Source organism: Cetorhinus maximus, chromosome 15 (assembly GCF_964194155.1).
Source record: "Cetorhinus maximus chromosome 15, sCetMax3.hap1.1, whole genome shotgun sequence".
Lineage (NCBI taxonomy): Eukaryota > Metazoa > Chordata > Chondrichthyes > Lamniformes > Cetorhinidae > Cetorhinus > Cetorhinus maximus.
Genome location: NC_135893.1, coordinates 10707968 through 10724409, shown reverse-complemented (window position 1 = coordinate 10724409; position 16442 = coordinate 10707968). Strand labels below are relative to the sequence as shown.

At 40.9% G+C, this 16442-nt stretch overlaps 2 long non-coding RNA genes across 5 annotated transcripts in view; both read right to left on the bottom strand.

Annotated features, from left to right (window-relative positions):
* Window positions 1–616, bottom strand: part of LOC144690402 (uncharacterized) — a 29451-nt gene extending 28835 nt beyond the window's left edge. The window contains exon 1 of one of the 3 annotated variants that reach the window (XR_013578882.1): window positions 178–616. This is a non-coding gene — a long non-coding RNA (uncharacterized LOC144690402). The remainder of the gene's footprint in view (window positions 1–177) is intronic. The other 2 variants (XR_013578883.1, XR_013578884.1) reach the window with 2 other exon arrangements.
* A 1350-nt stretch (window positions 617–1966) lies between these two features.
* LOC144690401 (uncharacterized) overlaps window positions 1967–16442 on the bottom strand; it is a 44759-nt gene continuing 30283 nt past the window's right edge. The window contains exons 1-2 of one of the 2 annotated variants that reach the window (XR_013578880.1): window positions 5132–5304; window positions 1967–2745 (exon numbers count right to left, since the gene is read on the bottom strand). This is a non-coding gene — a long non-coding RNA (uncharacterized LOC144690401). Of the gene's footprint in view, window positions 2746–5131; window positions 5305–16442 lie in introns of those variants that run through there. The other variant, XR_013578881.1, reaches the window with a different exon arrangement.

Below are 16442 nucleotides of genomic sequence, written 5' to 3'. Positions count from 1 at the left end.
AGAAGGAGAGAGAAAGACACACAGAGAGAGAGAGAGACAGAGGGAGAGAGAGAGAGATAGAGACAGACAGGGAGAAAGAGAGACAGAGAGACGGGGGAGAGATGAGGCCAAGTGCTTGGGATGCCCAAGTGCTCCTGGCTTAAAAGGAATCCTTTGAAAAGTTACACATATACCTACCTTTACCTCTTCTGGCCAATTCAATGATTCCTGCCAGGTCCAGTAGTAGGGTTTGGCCCTGTGCAGACTTCCAGAAATTTTTGTTTCATTAAAATGGCATCGTGACATCATTAGGCTCCCACACCTACCTGGGGAAGCCAGCCTTCTAGTGCCTGTTCTGTGGTGAGCTAAGTAACGGACTGCGGAAAGTGGCACAACTATGCACCAACTCCCCTCACTCCCCCACACCCCTCTGCCTGAACAGTGGGGGACAAGGGATTCATTGTCTTAAATTCATTATTGGGAGATGGAGGTTGCCAGCAAGGACAGCACTCACTGCCCTAAATCTCTAAATCAACCCCAAGGTTTCTGACTGACTGTAATTAAAATGAGTGAAGCCAGCCTCTGGTAATGAAGGGGTTATCTAATGCCAGGTTGCTATGTTTGTGTAGGTGTAAGTCACCTGCTCCACCTGGATCCCATTTGGCAGGTAATATGCAGAATCTGGATCCCTCTGCGGTACATCCTCATAGCAACCAGCTTACGTCACAGAGATCACCTAACAAAGGAATATAACCGCAAAAACAGGAAGCTTCACAGACAACCAACCAGGACATGCCTCTCCGCATCTGTATCTTTCAAATTTTGATTGTGCAATTTTTTTTTTAAGGAACTGGCTAAATTCCTCATGGATATGGATAGCTTCAAGTTCAGCTTTGGAACTGTTGGAAAATGTTCTTAAAATCTTTTTTTTTATATAAAGCTATACTCATGCTGCAATAAAGTTCTTGTACTTGAACTTTGAACTGATAGAGATGTCTATATTTATGGCAGTGCATTGCAGCACTTCAGCTCTGTATCGAAAGACTTTCTTTTTAGGGGAACTTTCTTCCCTTTAAAAAAGGTAATGAATCCAATTACATTGACATAATAAATTGTCAAACCTGCTGTAACAATGAATTAATTTTGGGTGATATTGTGTTATTCTGTATGTATTTATAAGAATGTGCTTCTAATATGTACCCCTGCAAACATCCATCCAGTCATTTTAAGAAGTGCTACCACAGGGGTCAGAAGGATATGATAGACTGACGTCATCCATCACTATCTCACGTTATCAAGAGTCAATACAGAAAAAGATAAATTCTACATATAACAATGAGTGTATATGGTGCAAAAGGTTGCAATACTGGGCTGTTGGGTTTTGTGTATAATGTTCAGGTTTTATTTCAAATAGAACACACCATTAAGGAGTTTAGGGGTACAGTAGCATACTTTTATATTGCTAGACCACTAATTCAGAGGGTTAGGTCAACAATTCAGAGAACGTAAATTTAAATCCCAGCATGGCAGCTGGAGAACTGAAATTCAATTCGAAAAAATCTGGAAATAAAAAGCTGGTATTGGTAAAACTGAATGTGAAGCTGTTGTATTGTTATAAAAATCCAACTTATTTCATTCTTTCATGAGACATGGGTGAGGCTGGCTAAGCTGACATTTATTGCCCATCCTTAATTGCCCTCGAGAAGGTGATGGTGAGCCACCTTCTTTAAGCATTGCAGTCCATGTCGTATAGGTACACTGACAGTGCTGTTATGGAGGGAGGCCCAGGTTGAACTATCCTTTAGGGAAGGAAACCTGCCATCCTTACCCTTTCTGGCTGATATGTGACTCCACACTGATGTGGTTAACACTTCACTGCCTTCTAACGTGGCCTAGCAAGCCAATCAGTTATATCAAACCTCAGGGCAACAAATATCAGCATTACAAGTTAACATCCGCATCTAGCAAATTCATTTTTCTTTTAAAAAATAAAATCACTTAGGTTATTAATACTGCAATTTTATTTTTTTCCTGAAAATCTCTCCCCTCACACTGGATGCCTGTGCCTCATCTAAGTTGCTATTTCTCACGTTCAACCCCAGACAGATCCAACAACACTCAAAAAGCTCAATACCACCCAGGGCAAAGCAGCCCACTTGACCTGCACCCCATCCACCAACTAAAACATTCACTCCATCCACCACCATTGGACAATAACCGCAGTTTGTGCCATCTACAAGATGCACTGCAGCAACTTGCCAAGGCTCCTTCAACAGCACCTTCCAAAGCTGTGACCTCTACCACCTAGAAGGACAAAGGCAGCTGATGCATGGAAAAACCCTCAATTGCAAGTTCACCTCCAAGCCACACACTATCCTGACATGGAACTATATCACCTTTCCTTCAATGTCACCGGGTCAAAATCCTGGAACTCCCCTCCTAACAGCAATATTGGTGTACTTGCACTAGATAGACTGCAGCGGTTCAAGATGGTGGCTCACCATCCTTGCCAGGGGGAAATTATGTGGTAATTAACAAAAAATCAGCTTTCTTCACTCTTTAAAATTCCTTAACTCATTTTGGAGAAATAGAAATGGAAGATCAGCGTTAAAAACAGAGCAGGACAGTTGATGCTTTCCATCTACATTCCACCATTCTTCCTCGGGTCTACTCTTGCTGCTGGAATATGCAAAGGTCAGAATTTCGGATCTTCTCCAATCACAATAGGAAAGTTGAATCAATGGAATTTGTCTCAGTGTTCCCAAGCTACAGGGAGAGAAAGAAGTCCTCGATTATCACATGTAAAAGTTAAGTAGGATGGGAGGAGCAGAAAGAAAAAAAAAGCAGGAAGAGTCACAATGACTCAAGTTTTAAGCACAAATTAACAAAAAGTTTGCTTCCACCAAAGCATTGGAAAGAAAATTGCACAATACAAATTTCTCCAATTCCAAAGCAAAATACATGATTGCCTAAAAAAGGGGCTGTGAAACCATTGGGCAATGTGTTCAGATACTTCATTAACAAAGACAAAAAAAAGTCTCTAGATTATACCCCTCACTTCTGAATTAGGGAGGCTGATATTAACTGAAATAACTTAGAGCAGCTACTATGCAAGAGATTTGACAAGTAATTCTACTTTCATTCCCAACCTGCTCAGGGATAAATTTATTCCAGGGGTCAATTTTGGGAGCAAGTGATACGAGTTTACAGCGAAAGCTGCAGCTCAGTTGGGGCCACAGTCACAAGGTTCAGGGTTCAAGTCCCACTCTAGGGCTTGAGCACAAAAATCAAGGTTGATACTCCAGCGCAGTAATGAGGGAGTGCTGAACTGTTGGATGTGCTGCCTTTCAGATGAGACGTTAAACTGAGGAGTTATGATCAGGTGAAGATGGGTGCAAGGATTCCCCCTTTTCCCGCTTCTCGATTGACTGTAACAGTGTTTTTCGAGCTTTATATGGATAAAAGTGCAAATTTAGTGGATGTACTTAACCGTTTATATACTGATTGTAATGAACTCAGTCCGACAGGCTTTCTTGAGTTTAAACACAAAAGGGGTTGGTTTTTATTCTGCTAAAACCCACCGAGGAAAAAATATAAAAATATTTAAAGAGGTAAACACAGGTCACAACCATCACAATATACACACACACACAAGCGCAAAATTACAAGTTATAAAGTAGAGGTTAACTTTTGACCAAATTAAGTGTCATGATAGAAGGCAAATAAATAGAGAGTTCACAGATTATGAGGCATTTTGCCGTTGCTCGTGGCTCAGACAGTGCTTTAAATGGCAATCCTTGTTTTTTTTCTAAAAATGCTGCTTTGGAATGTGAAGTCTTCTTCAGAATTTCTCTATTGTCTCCAGTATGATGTAAGCAGGCAGAGTTCACGTTAGTTGAAATGGAGAGAGACAGACACACACACAGCTTTGTTCAGGTCTTTCTTCTGTAGACCGCCTCAAAAGCAACCAGGGTGTTGTAAAAAAAGACATTTCAAAATGGCGACCTCAATCACATGACCTCTCTCTCCATAATCATTTGAGTATTTCACAGAAAGTAATTGATTAGCTCATGTCTGGATAGACCTTGGCCATTGTGTTATGGCCTAGGTGATTAATTTTTTAATGTCCAAGCCATCACTCCTGAATAGCCCATTCTTCCCCGATGAGCTAGGGAGAACATATCAACACCCCCAACGTAGCCATTGTCCCTGTAGACTTTCTATCTCTGCCTGATGGAATAGAATGTGTATTTTATCATGATGCAAATGGTGACAGCCATTTTAAGTTTCAGTCTATCTTTGAAGTAATCCTCGACATCAGCAGGTGCAAAATTCCACTGGAGGTTTGCCTGGGCGTGTCCTGAAAATTCCAAAAACTGGACCAACTTGCTGTTGGAGATGTGTCAGGTGACCTGTGGCAGCCATCTTAAGTCACTCTTAGTTTCAACACTTGAAACTGCCTTTTAAAAAAGTTCCATATGCAAGTCCAGCAGATGAAATTGAAATTTAATAATTGACATCAACACACCTCCATAACAGAGTCTGCCCTCTCAAATGGACCTAAAAGCTCCCATGGCTCTATTTCAAAGAAGAGCAGGGGAGTTAAGCCGAGTGGCTTGGCCAATATTTATCAACATCACAAAAACACATTATCTGATCATTATCACATTGCTGTTTGTGGGATCTTGCTGTGCACAAATTGGCTGTCGCATTTCCTACATTACAACAGTGACCACACTTCAAAACTTTTTCATTGGCTGTAAAGCACTTTGAAGTGTCCGATGATCGTGAAAAGTCCTATATAAATGCAAGTCTTTCTTTTGTTTCAATCTGGAGTGAATCCAAGATGAGAAGCACAATGGATTCTCATTTCTTTAGACTGAAAATAAATAATTATGTGTTAAACATTGATTGTTCATTCAGATTTTATTCAAAGAATTACCTGAGTTTGAATGCAAGGCATATCATTTCATGCTTGTAAACAGTGAATTAACAGACTTTCTGTGTACACTATACTACAACATCTCCGCAAGATTTGCCTAATTTTTATAATGGAACACTAACCAGGCTTCTTCTGCTCTGACAATGAAGCTTAAAAGACAATTTAACCAAAGTCACCCCAGCTAAATAAACACTGCCAACCACAATTTACCTCAGTATGTGCTCAGAGGCTAACTTGTCAACAACTTAATTGGTTGTCGATTCAGGATACTGAAGAGCGGTGGTCTGAGTGGCAGATTGTTACAGGACACCCCCTCCTTTATGTGCCATTGATTTCCAGCAGTCCCAGGACAAAAGATCTCATCAGAAATCCATCAAATGGGACACGGTCTATAAGAGAACTAAATGTGAGCCACATGTTTGATGCACAAATAATGTACACAATTTCCATTAAATCTATTCTTTCGTTTTTGGCATTTGTTATTTGCTCATGCTCTCGTAAAAAGGTAATGAAAAAAAGAAATCCGCCCGCTTTGTTGGAGGCTTAGTACAAAAGCCTGTATTTAATTCATTTACACAGCTCACAATAAGAGCTATCCCAAAGAAAGCAGACAAGTAGTAAAAGCAGGCATTTGGGGCCTAGTGTTTGACTGTAACCTTATACACATCACAAGGAAATGGTAGCCTTTGTCTTGTACACACAGTTCCCAGCAGCCTCATTATGAACTTCATTAGGAACAGGTCCAAAGATTGTCATAACTAACACAGAAAGCTGTTCTGAAAAGTAACTGCAGTTCCGAAATGTAACTGCAGTTCTGGGTGCTATAGAAACTACCCTGATTATACATACATTATAGGCCAATATTAATGGGCTATACTAGTAAAAGTTTCTGTTTTGTCACTTTGAAGGAAACACTATATTAATTGTGTGTAGGGACAATTTTACTGGGGGTTGAACTGGCATAAAAAGATATTCAGCAAATTATTTTTAGGGTGGCAAAAAATCCTTTAGACAAAAGTTACGATGTTTACAGTATTAAATGGAAGTCAAAATGAATCAGATGACTGTTTAAAGCTAATTCCTAACTTTAATAGCATGCTGTATTTCTTTGCATTTATTTAACATGGTCAAATGTCCCACAGTGTTGGGTATAGGATAAACACAAACTGAAAAACAACAGAAGATTTTGAAGAAGTAGTCAAAGGTATGACGCTTTTTTTTTAAAGAGGCTTCTGAGAGGCAACAAGGCGAGGGGGTTCAGGGTGGGAGATGCAGGGATAAGGGCAACACATAGTCTAGATCTACTAATGAGTGATAGAAAGACAAGCAAAATGCACATGTGGAGCAAGCCAGGATAAGAAGATTGAAGGATTCAGCCTAGGGTTTAGGGCTGAAGGAGGTTGTAGTGGTAGCAAACAGTGAGGCCATGGATGAATATGTGAACAAGGATAAAGGTTTTGAATTAGCATTGGAATTTATTGTAACTAATACAATCTACAAGGGGCAGAGGGCTAGGTTTTACAAGTGACATGAATGTGAAAACTGGTGTTGATTTTTCTTCTGCTGACAGTCTGAATGGTAGCAACCCAACTTCAGCAGCAGTGCCTTTGTATCAGCAGTCATGTAAATGGCTGCACGTTCATCCAGGGGTGCTCAGCTTACTAAATCCTCCCAGGAAACAGTCATGCAGAAAAATATCTCAGAGCAGTAAGCAGGTGGGCACGGAGCAAGACATGAAAGGTTTAGGGGAAGAGACCCAAGGCACAATTAGAGATAGGCTTTAATGGAGGTCTTTGAAGGCAGCAAGAGCCAAGTTTTTTTGGAAGAAATTCCAAAGGACAAGATTGGGGTTGCTTAAAAAGCAGCCTCTAATGGTAAAATGGAGCAAGTGGGAGTGAATCAGAGGAACAGACAGTGCAAACTAGAATCTCTAGCTGGAAAAGATTTCCTAGAAAGGCCAGCACAATGTCGAGGAGGAATTTGAGCACAGAAAGGGGATCTTGAAATCTTTTCACTTGGGGATTGTGATCCAGTGAAATTTTACAAAGATTGAGTTAATAGGTGTGCTGGCACGGGCATGGAGTTCTGGATTTTGTGAAGCTTTAGTGGGGAAGGATTGCAAGGAAAACATTTGATAAAAAGAAAATTAATCCCCAAGACATAATTGAAGGTTTCAACATTGTGAGTTCAATGTGCAAAGGGAGGGCTGAATTTATTGGATGGGGTGGGGGTGGGTAATGTTCCATATGTAGGAAAAATCAGACATTATGATGTGCCAGATGTTGGATATGATGTTCAATTTGAGATTGATCAGAGCACTGAGGTTGCACATTGCTGGATTCAGCCTGAGTGATTGATAGAGTCAGGAGTTCAGGCTACATAGAGGCTGCAAATTGCTGGCCACTGGGCTCCTTTCTCAAATTAGGACACATCTGAAACGAGAAAAATTGTGATTGTAACTAAATGCAATGCAATTCTTTACCAGTTGCATCTCTTTGAAATCATGCAGTACAAATGGCAGAAGATTCCTTTTCAGCATCTGGTACCACTACTTTTTACAAGTAGCCAACCAACAAGGAAAGGCTGGCCATGCCAGGCACAATCATACAACCAGCTGGTGTTTAACATATTGGCCCATCTTAGGATTTTCACATTCTTAAAATAGTGGAGGCTAAAAATTTTCTTTGCCCCATTTGCGGTGGGGCGAGATCTCTGGCAGCCAGTCTGGAGCGACTGTTGACCCTATACCAAATTTCTGGAATTGATTCAGCTTCATAAACGAAGACAGAGCAGTTGCCTGTGCCATTTACATTGCTCTTCGAGTGCTTTCCCTGCAGCTGTTAGGAATATAGGATTTACCCTGCTGATTCAATAGGCAGAGGGGGTGGGGTGCAGGGGCTAAGTGTAAACTGTTGTGGCCAAAGGTTATTTGAAGAACTCCCCTTTCAAAGTGATTGTTTTGTAGCCAATTGCACTGGAAAACCACACTGTGGGCCCCACCCCCACCTTTACACTGTAGGCCACAGCCATGTCACTCGTACATTAATAAAAACAGAAAGTGCTGGAAAAACTCGGCAGGTCTGGCAGCATCTGTGGAGAGAGAAACAGAGTTAATGTTTCGAATTGAATTACTCTTTAGAACTGAAATGGGGTAGAAATGTTTTATGTTGTTGAAAGGGGAGGAAGGGGTAGAACAAAAGGGAAGCTCTGGGATAGAGTAGAGGGCGGGAGAGATTAAATGACAAAAGTTGTTACGGGACAATAGGCAAAAGGAGTGGCAATCATTGTAGTAAAGAAACAAATCATTGATCCAGGGTAGGTGTTAATGGCAGAATAAAAATAAGCTCCACCTGAAAGCAAAAACATGAAAACAAGACACAGACAAGGCACAGGCAAAATAAATCAAAATGGGGGACAGAGTTCATGTTCTGAAGTTGTTGAACTCAATGTTGAGTCCAGAAGGTGCCGTGCCTAATCAGAGGCTGAGGTGCTGCTCATCAAGCTTGCAACGAGCTACAACGGAACATTGCAGCAGGCAAAGGATAAAAATGTGAACGCAAGAGCATTAAAATGGCAAGCAACCGGAAGGTCAGGATCATGCTTGCAGATTGAGTGGAGGTTCCGCAAAGCCAGTTTGCGTTTGATCTCTCCAATGTCGAGGAGATTGCATTGTGAGCAGTGTACAGTATACTAAATGTAGTACAAGTAAATCACTGCTTCACCTGGAAGGAGCGTCTCAGGACGAGGACGGTGACTTGCGCTTTAGGATGGTCGCAAAAATACAGAAATTACAGGATTTCTCACAAATGTCATCATCCCACGTCTTTGCGCACAAGAAGTGTGAGCAGGAAAAGGGAAAGATCTGGTGGAATTTATCTTCAGCTGCCTGCCTCCCTTAGAAAGTGGTGTAATTCAATCAGAGACTAGGGTCTTAAATCTAAACAAAGGAAACTAGGAAGGTATGAGGGGCAAATTGGCTATGGTAGATTGGGAAAATATGTTAAAATGTATGATGGTGGACAGGCGATGGCTGATTTTCAAAGAACTAACACATGGCTCACAACAAAAATACATTCCTTTAATGCACAAGACAAGGCAAGTGCTGGGTTCCAACCCAGTGTTCCAAGTGTGACTAATGAAAGAAATCAAGGAATTTTTTTATTCGTTCATGGGCATCGCTGGCTAGGCCAGCATTTATTGCCCACCTTTGTTCAGGGGGCATTTAAGGGTCAACCACATTGCTGTAAGTCTGGAGTCACATGTAGGCAAGACCAGGTAAGGACGTTAGTGAACCAGACAAGTTTTTATGACAATCGGCAGTGGATTCATCGTCATCATCAGACTTTTAATCCAAATTTTTATTGAATTCAAATTTCGCCATCTACCATGGTGGGATTTGAACCCAGGTCTCCAGAGCATTACCCTGGGTCTTTGGAATACTAGTCAGTGACAATACTACTACGCCACTACCTCCCTAAATTAGATCAAAGGAAGAGGCATATAAAGTTGCCAAAAAATGGTAAGCCTGAGGATTGGGAGCATTATAAGAATTCTGCAACGGAGGACCATGAGAAAGATTAAGAGAGGGTAAATAGAATATGAGAGTAATCTAGCGAGAAACATAAAACCAGACTGTAAAAATTTCTATAGGTTATGTAAAAAGGAAAAGATTAGCAAAAACAAATGTGGGGCCGTTACAAGTGGAGTCAGAAGACTTTATAATGGGGAATAAGGAAATGGCAGAGAAACTAAACAAATACTTTGTGTCAATCTTCATGGAGGAAAATACTAAAAACTTCTCAGAAAACCCAAAAATAATGGAGAAGCAAGGGACTAGCGTAAACGAGGAACTACACGGTATTAATATTGATTAAAAAATAGTACTAGAGAAATTAATGGAACCTAAAGTAGATAAACTCCCTGGACCTGATAATCTACACCCCAGAGTGTTCAAAGAGGTGGCTGTAGAATAGTAGATTGATGAATGGTTCCTGAAGATTGGAGGTGGCAAATGTAACACCGCTATTTAAGAAAGGAGGGAGAGAGAAAATGGACCTGTTAGCCAGACATCAGTCATAGAGAAAATGCTAGAATCTACAATAAAGGATGTGATAACAGGACACTTGGAAAATAAGGGAAGGATTGGGCAGAGCCAACATGGATTTGAAAGGGAAATCATGTTTAACAAACCTGTTGGAGTTTTTTTTTTACTGCCTGGCAGTATCAGGGAAACTTGCATATCATTATTTCTGGGGAGTCACTAACGACCCCCTATGGGCTGTACAGGCCAAATTCAAAGAAAGCTATCCAAAGGCCATCTGCATTTCATACCCCATGCTGGCCAACAAGAGTCTGCCCATCTGCTAAAAGGACCCACAACCTTCCTTTCAATTCTTAATGGTTGAAACATTTAACAATCTAGGGGACCCAGACAAGGGATAAACATCCTTTGTCAAAGACAAAGTGTGATGAGGTGGAAGTCATGTGACCTGGGCCTCTGCCTTGTGGAACAAGTAATATTGCCTTGCTGTTTACCATCTAACTGGCAGCCTCACAGAAAAGCTCTGCCTAGGTTGAACACCTCGCCCATCTACACTAATTATGCTGGAAATTCTATACCATCACCTACAAGTCTGATTCATCTCTGCACGCCTATCTCACCGTGTGAAGTCAACATCACTGGAAAAGTGAATTATCCAGTATTGCATTTCCGCCCACCAATCTCCATGAAGGAGTGTCTCATTGGACTTGATTCTGGGCTCTGGAACCCATGTGAAGCAATATTTTTTTCCTCTGTGGTCTCTGCAGTGTAAATCTTTTCTTTATCCTTTTCTTTACTGTCTGAGCGGGGAAGGCAATGTTGTGACTCTCCTTTCGCATTTTAAGTGTATGCAAATAAACTAACCTTTTGAGTTCATCCTATTTCAAGTCTGCTGTGGGACATTAATAGAAAATTGGACTGCACCAGAACCGAGAGGTTGAGGAATACGCCACTGCTAGTAAAGAGGGAAACAAATCAAAGCACCTTTCTGTTTATGGGAAGGTAGTGAGAGGAGAAATTAATATTGTTTAAATTAAACCACCTCCTGTCCGTTAGCAGGAATAAATGGATAATTTTCAGGTTGGCAGGCTGTGACTAGTGGGACATGGCTAAGATCAGTGCTTGGGCCCCAGCTATTCAATCTAATTCAATGATTTGAATGTGGGGATTAAATGTAATATTTCCAAGTTTGCAGGTGTCACAAAACTATGTGGAAGTGAGAGTTGTGAGGAGGATGCACAGATGCTTCAAGGAGATTTAGAGAGGCTAAGCAAGGGTGCAAAAATCTGGCAGATGGAAAACATTGTGGAGAAATGTGAGGTTATCCACTTTGGCAGGAAAAACAGAAATACAGAGTATTTCTTAAATAATGAGAGGCTGGTAAGTGTTGATCTTCAAAAGGACTTGGGTGTCCTTGTTCATGAATCACTGAAAGCTAACATGTAACTACAGCAAGCAATTAAGAAGGCAAATGGTATATTGGCCTTTATTATTTGGGTATAGAAATAAATATGTCTTACTGCGATTACATAGAGCCTTGGCGAGACTGCGCCTGGAGTATTGTGTGCAGTTTTGGTCACCTTACTTAAGGAAAGATATACCTGCCAATGATGGGGGGGTTCACTAAATTAATTTCTGGGATGGAGGCATGGTCCTATGAGGAAAAGATTAAATAGTCTGGGCCTTTATTCTCTGGAGTTTAGAAGAATGAGAGGCGATCTCATTCAAACACACAAAATTCTCACAAGGCTTGACTGGGCAGATGCAGGAAGGATGTTTCCCTTGGATGCGGAGTCTAGATCTAGGGGACACAGTGTCAGAATAAGGGGAAAGCCATTTAGGACTGAGATGAGGAGGAATTTCTTCACTCAGAGGGTTATGAATCTTTGGAATTCTCTGCACTAGAGGGCTTTGGAGGCTCAGTCATTGAGTATGTTCAAGAATTGAGGTCGGTAGATTTCTACATATTAAAAACATTAAGGGGTATGGGGATAGTGTAGGAAAATGTTGTTGAAGTAGAAGATCAGCCATGATCTTAATGAATGGCAGAGTGGGATCGAAGGACTGAATGGTCTACTCTTGCTCCTATTTTTTATGCGCCTTCCTTCTTCAGCCCTGCCATGAGCTCACTGACTGGCAGAACATGTTTGAGGGACTGAATGGCTTACTCCTGTTCCTATGTTGCCTCCCTGGACAACTGGCGTATATCCCACCCTCGACTCTCCTGCAGGCCTCCGAATAAGAACGAAAATTCAGGCCCACTTCTGGTCAGAAATAGAAGCAGTTAAAACTAGACTTTAAAATTGCAAAAGGTTTTCTGCACTATCAAAACTTCTGCACTCTTTTTTAAAAATCAGGTATAAAATTCAGAAGTTGTGTCAAAATAATTGAACCAACAGAGTATTTTCAGCGTTGTATCCTGCTTTAACCTGGGGCGTGGCCCTGATCTGAAGTAGAATTTTCCAAATTCCAAGTTTCAGTCCAGGCTCAGTTTTAAATATACAGGCGGAACTAGTTCCTGGATCAGTGACACCCATATCATTTCTGTAATTTATGATGTGGGGGCAGGGATTACTGAAAGCTTTGAAACGCTAGTAAACTTGCAGCAGCCCAAACAGCACAAACCAGTTTTACAGAATCCACGTACTCAGATACAAAGACTGTGACATTCAAATCACAGGCACATTTTTCAAAAAAAAGAAATGTTTGAAGGGCAAGAGAGCAACAATATTTGTAAAAACAGTACGCAAATGTTGAAGCAAGACAAGGTAGTGGTGTTGAAAGATATGCTTTCAAACATTGGCTGTAAGTAAGAATCCCAGCACTACTCTCCAGTCCAGTCCACAGCTGAAACCAGAATAGACAAAGCCCTCCCCTGGAGGGCCCAACGATGAGTGACAACATGTGAAAAGGTTGTATGAAACTGCAACCGTTCTCACCATGGGGGTGGAGGGGATGCACTGCAGGGAAAGAGAAAGAAGAGAAGAAACAAATACAGTATAGTTGGGGCTAACTTGTAACCGAAACAAAGTTCCTTTAGAGGTTCTTCCCATAACTTAAGGCATTAAAATCCATTATTCAAAGTATTTGCTGCTTATGTGATGATACTATCTCATTAGAAGTGTACAAAACATCACTTCCTAGTTTAAAGTAAGATAGAAGGCCCTATAGTTTTGAACTGTAGGATCCCATTTCGAGTCTTTTACTTATTGAAGTACATTAGTTCCTGCTCTGAATTCCTTCCTCTTTTGGTGCATGAACATGTTGGTAATTTAAGGCAAGATTATTGTTTCATTGCAAAGTTAATGAAACAGGCCAAAGCGTGTTAAACACAAATAATTTGACTATATTTTGGGTTTTTTTTAAAAAAAGGGAAGGAGCAAGTGTAAAATTTGATTGCTATTTAAAACAAATCTTTCTGTTGACAAAATAGATCCAAAAATAAAGACACTGCACTCTGTCTTAGATTTCAAGTTCTATGTTTCATTATCCAATTATATGAAGGTCAAACTTAATATCCTAAACTCAATAGAACAATGTAATAGTTTTCAAGAAAAAATAGGGAATTCAGAACTATATGTATATATATATACACATTTATTTGTATGTATATTTAGATTTTTGCTAATGTCACATTCTCCCTGCTCACAAACCGTACTTTCTTGTCATGACCTTCAGTCATGCTTTTCTGTCAACATTCTGTAAATTTCTATGTCAACATTTTTTCCAGCCATGTAGTTGCAGGCTCTGGCCACTACGTGACTCTGTGGAGAGAGTTTCTGAAGCATTTCGCACTTTTGTAGTAAATAGTATCCTTCATGTTTATAACTAATCTCAGGCAACACCAAAAAACAATTTCAAGTGCATAGATTACAATTAAAAATCTTATATATATTCACTTTGTGCTGGAGGGGGATGTTGGAGGGCGATTGGGGATGTAGTTACAAGTTTACATAGGTAGTGTGTATTATAAATGTGGACAAAGGAATTTATCATGAAAATATAAAAATAATGAAACAATTTACCACTTTAAAATCCAGACAAAATTATATCTAAGCACCCTGTTTCAAATGTCCCTTCTTGAGTCCAAGTACATAATCATTTAAAGCTAGTAGACAGATACAAAAAGTGATCAAAAAGGCTCAAAAGAGAGTTGGCTTTTATCTCAAGACAATTGTATTACAAAGGGGGAGGAAATCATACTTCATATATAGAGCCTTGGTCAGGCCCACATCTGTAGTAATGGCTTTGTGTTCCACAGCAAGGGTTTAGTAGTCCAGGTTCTGTAGCCCAGATTCACCAGGATGATACCAGGATTTAGATGGTTAACAGGTTGCATAAACCCGGGTTGACCATGTTCTATAAAACATGGATTGGACTGCTGGAAACTGACAGGTGCAAGTACATGGTGCCCTCCAGCATGACAAAACAAGATAACCCATCCACACAAACTACAAAGACCATTTTTCCAAGACAATGTAGCAACACTCTTTCTTCCCACGGGCATTTCTACATTGGAACAAGCTGCCAAAGGAAACAGTCACAGCTCCATCACTTGAAATTTTCAAGACCCATCTTCAGATTATTTCCATTTAAAAACTTTCATTATCAGAACCACCTTTCCAGGAGGTCATGCTTGGTTTAGCTAGTGCTACCCAAACAAATGTTGGTGGATAATAGTCTGTGTTGCCAACATAAGTAAAGCAGAAGCCTGTATTCTCAAGATTACAAAAGATTGAGGGGTGATTTAATTGAATGCAGCCACATAATGTACATGAGGAAAATGAAGAATTTAGAAGTCAGGGACTATAAGAAATGCAGTACAGGCTGATGGGAGAGGGAACTGTCTCCCACCATCCTTTCTCCAATTCAAAGCAAGAACATTTTGGGGGACAGTTTAGGATAATGGGCTAGAAAGTTGTTTTGGGTGGTAGCCAAAACAAGAAGCATCACATCAGCCACTGTTGCACACCCACTTGAAGTTCTAATGAAACCAATGGAAAACAAGAGATCAATGTGTTATCAATCACTTTACGCTACTGCTCAGGATGAATTTCTGTTTTGAGATACCATTTTCTTCTTAATTCAGATTTCAAAAGCCTGGTATGTAAGAATCTGGGTCAGGATTTTCAGAAACTGATGGGAACAGGCACATAATTTCACACCACCAACTGGAATGCAGTTTGCTAGCACCTCCCTGCCCAGAGACATTTCCAGGAAGAGTAGAACAGCAGGCAGAACAGCTACCTGCCCACAAGTGGCAGGTAGCTTGTTAAGGAAATGAACGGGCCAATTAAGGCCATTGATCAAAGGCTGACAGAAATTTTCCATTTGGCCTCTGAGCCCCCTGCAGTGTCGGGGGCAGGGTAGCTACTAGGGTGTAGCTGCTCAGTGGTAGGCTGAGGGGACCAGTGCTCCAGGATGACTTTGAGTCACCCACAGCCTACTGGCTACAATGGTGGTCTGGCAACTGTGGCCTTTTCATTTTACTTTAAACAATTTAAAAGATGGAGGCTCCCTCTCCCTTACCCAAAATGGCAGGCTGCAGCACCTTGTGTGTTGGAGGATCTCCTGTTAGTCCTCCAGCCTTGAGAGCCCACCCACCATTCTTAATCGAATGGCAAATATGCCCTCTGGCCACTACTCCAGGCAAAACCAATGCTAGGGGACTGCTCCCAACGTGGATCCCCTGCATTTGACCCTGATGTCGGGGTACCCCGACATCAGGGTCAAATGCAGGTGATCCATGTGGACCCAAAATGGAAAAGCCTGCCCATGGTCTCAGCGCTTATGTTGTTAAAACAATTATCTGCCTTCTGGCAAACCAGTGGATCTGATTTACAACATTGTCATGGTGCTGAGGAAAACAATTTAATCACGCAAACACCATACTTGGAATACTGTGAACATTTCTGGTCTCCATATCATAAAAAGGTTTGGAAGCAGTGGAGAAGGTACAAAAACAATTTACTGGAATGATACCAGAACTGAGAAGATATACATACCAGGAAAGATTGGGCAGGCTGGGACTCTTTCCTCTAGATGAGAGAAAGCTGAAGGGTGGCTCGATAAAGGTCTTTAAGGTTATGAAAGGGTATGATAGATGTACTAAACATGTTTCCACTTGCAAGGGAAAGCAAAACTAGGGGCCATAACTACAAGATAGTCATTAATAAATCCAACAGGAAATTCAAGAGAAACGTCTTTACCCAGGGAGTGGTTAGAATGTGGAAATTGTTACCACAAGATGTAATTAGAATCATGGAATAGTACAGGAGGCCATTCAAGCCCATGTATCCATGCCAGATTTCTGAGAACAATTCAGCTAATCCCACCCTACTCCGTCTTTTCTTTCCCCCATAGCCCTACAAATATTTTCTTTTTAGATAATTATCCAATTCCTTTTTGAAGGCTACGATTGAATGTGCCTCCACCACACTCTCAGGCAGTGTATTCCAGATCCCAAAACTGCGTAAGAAA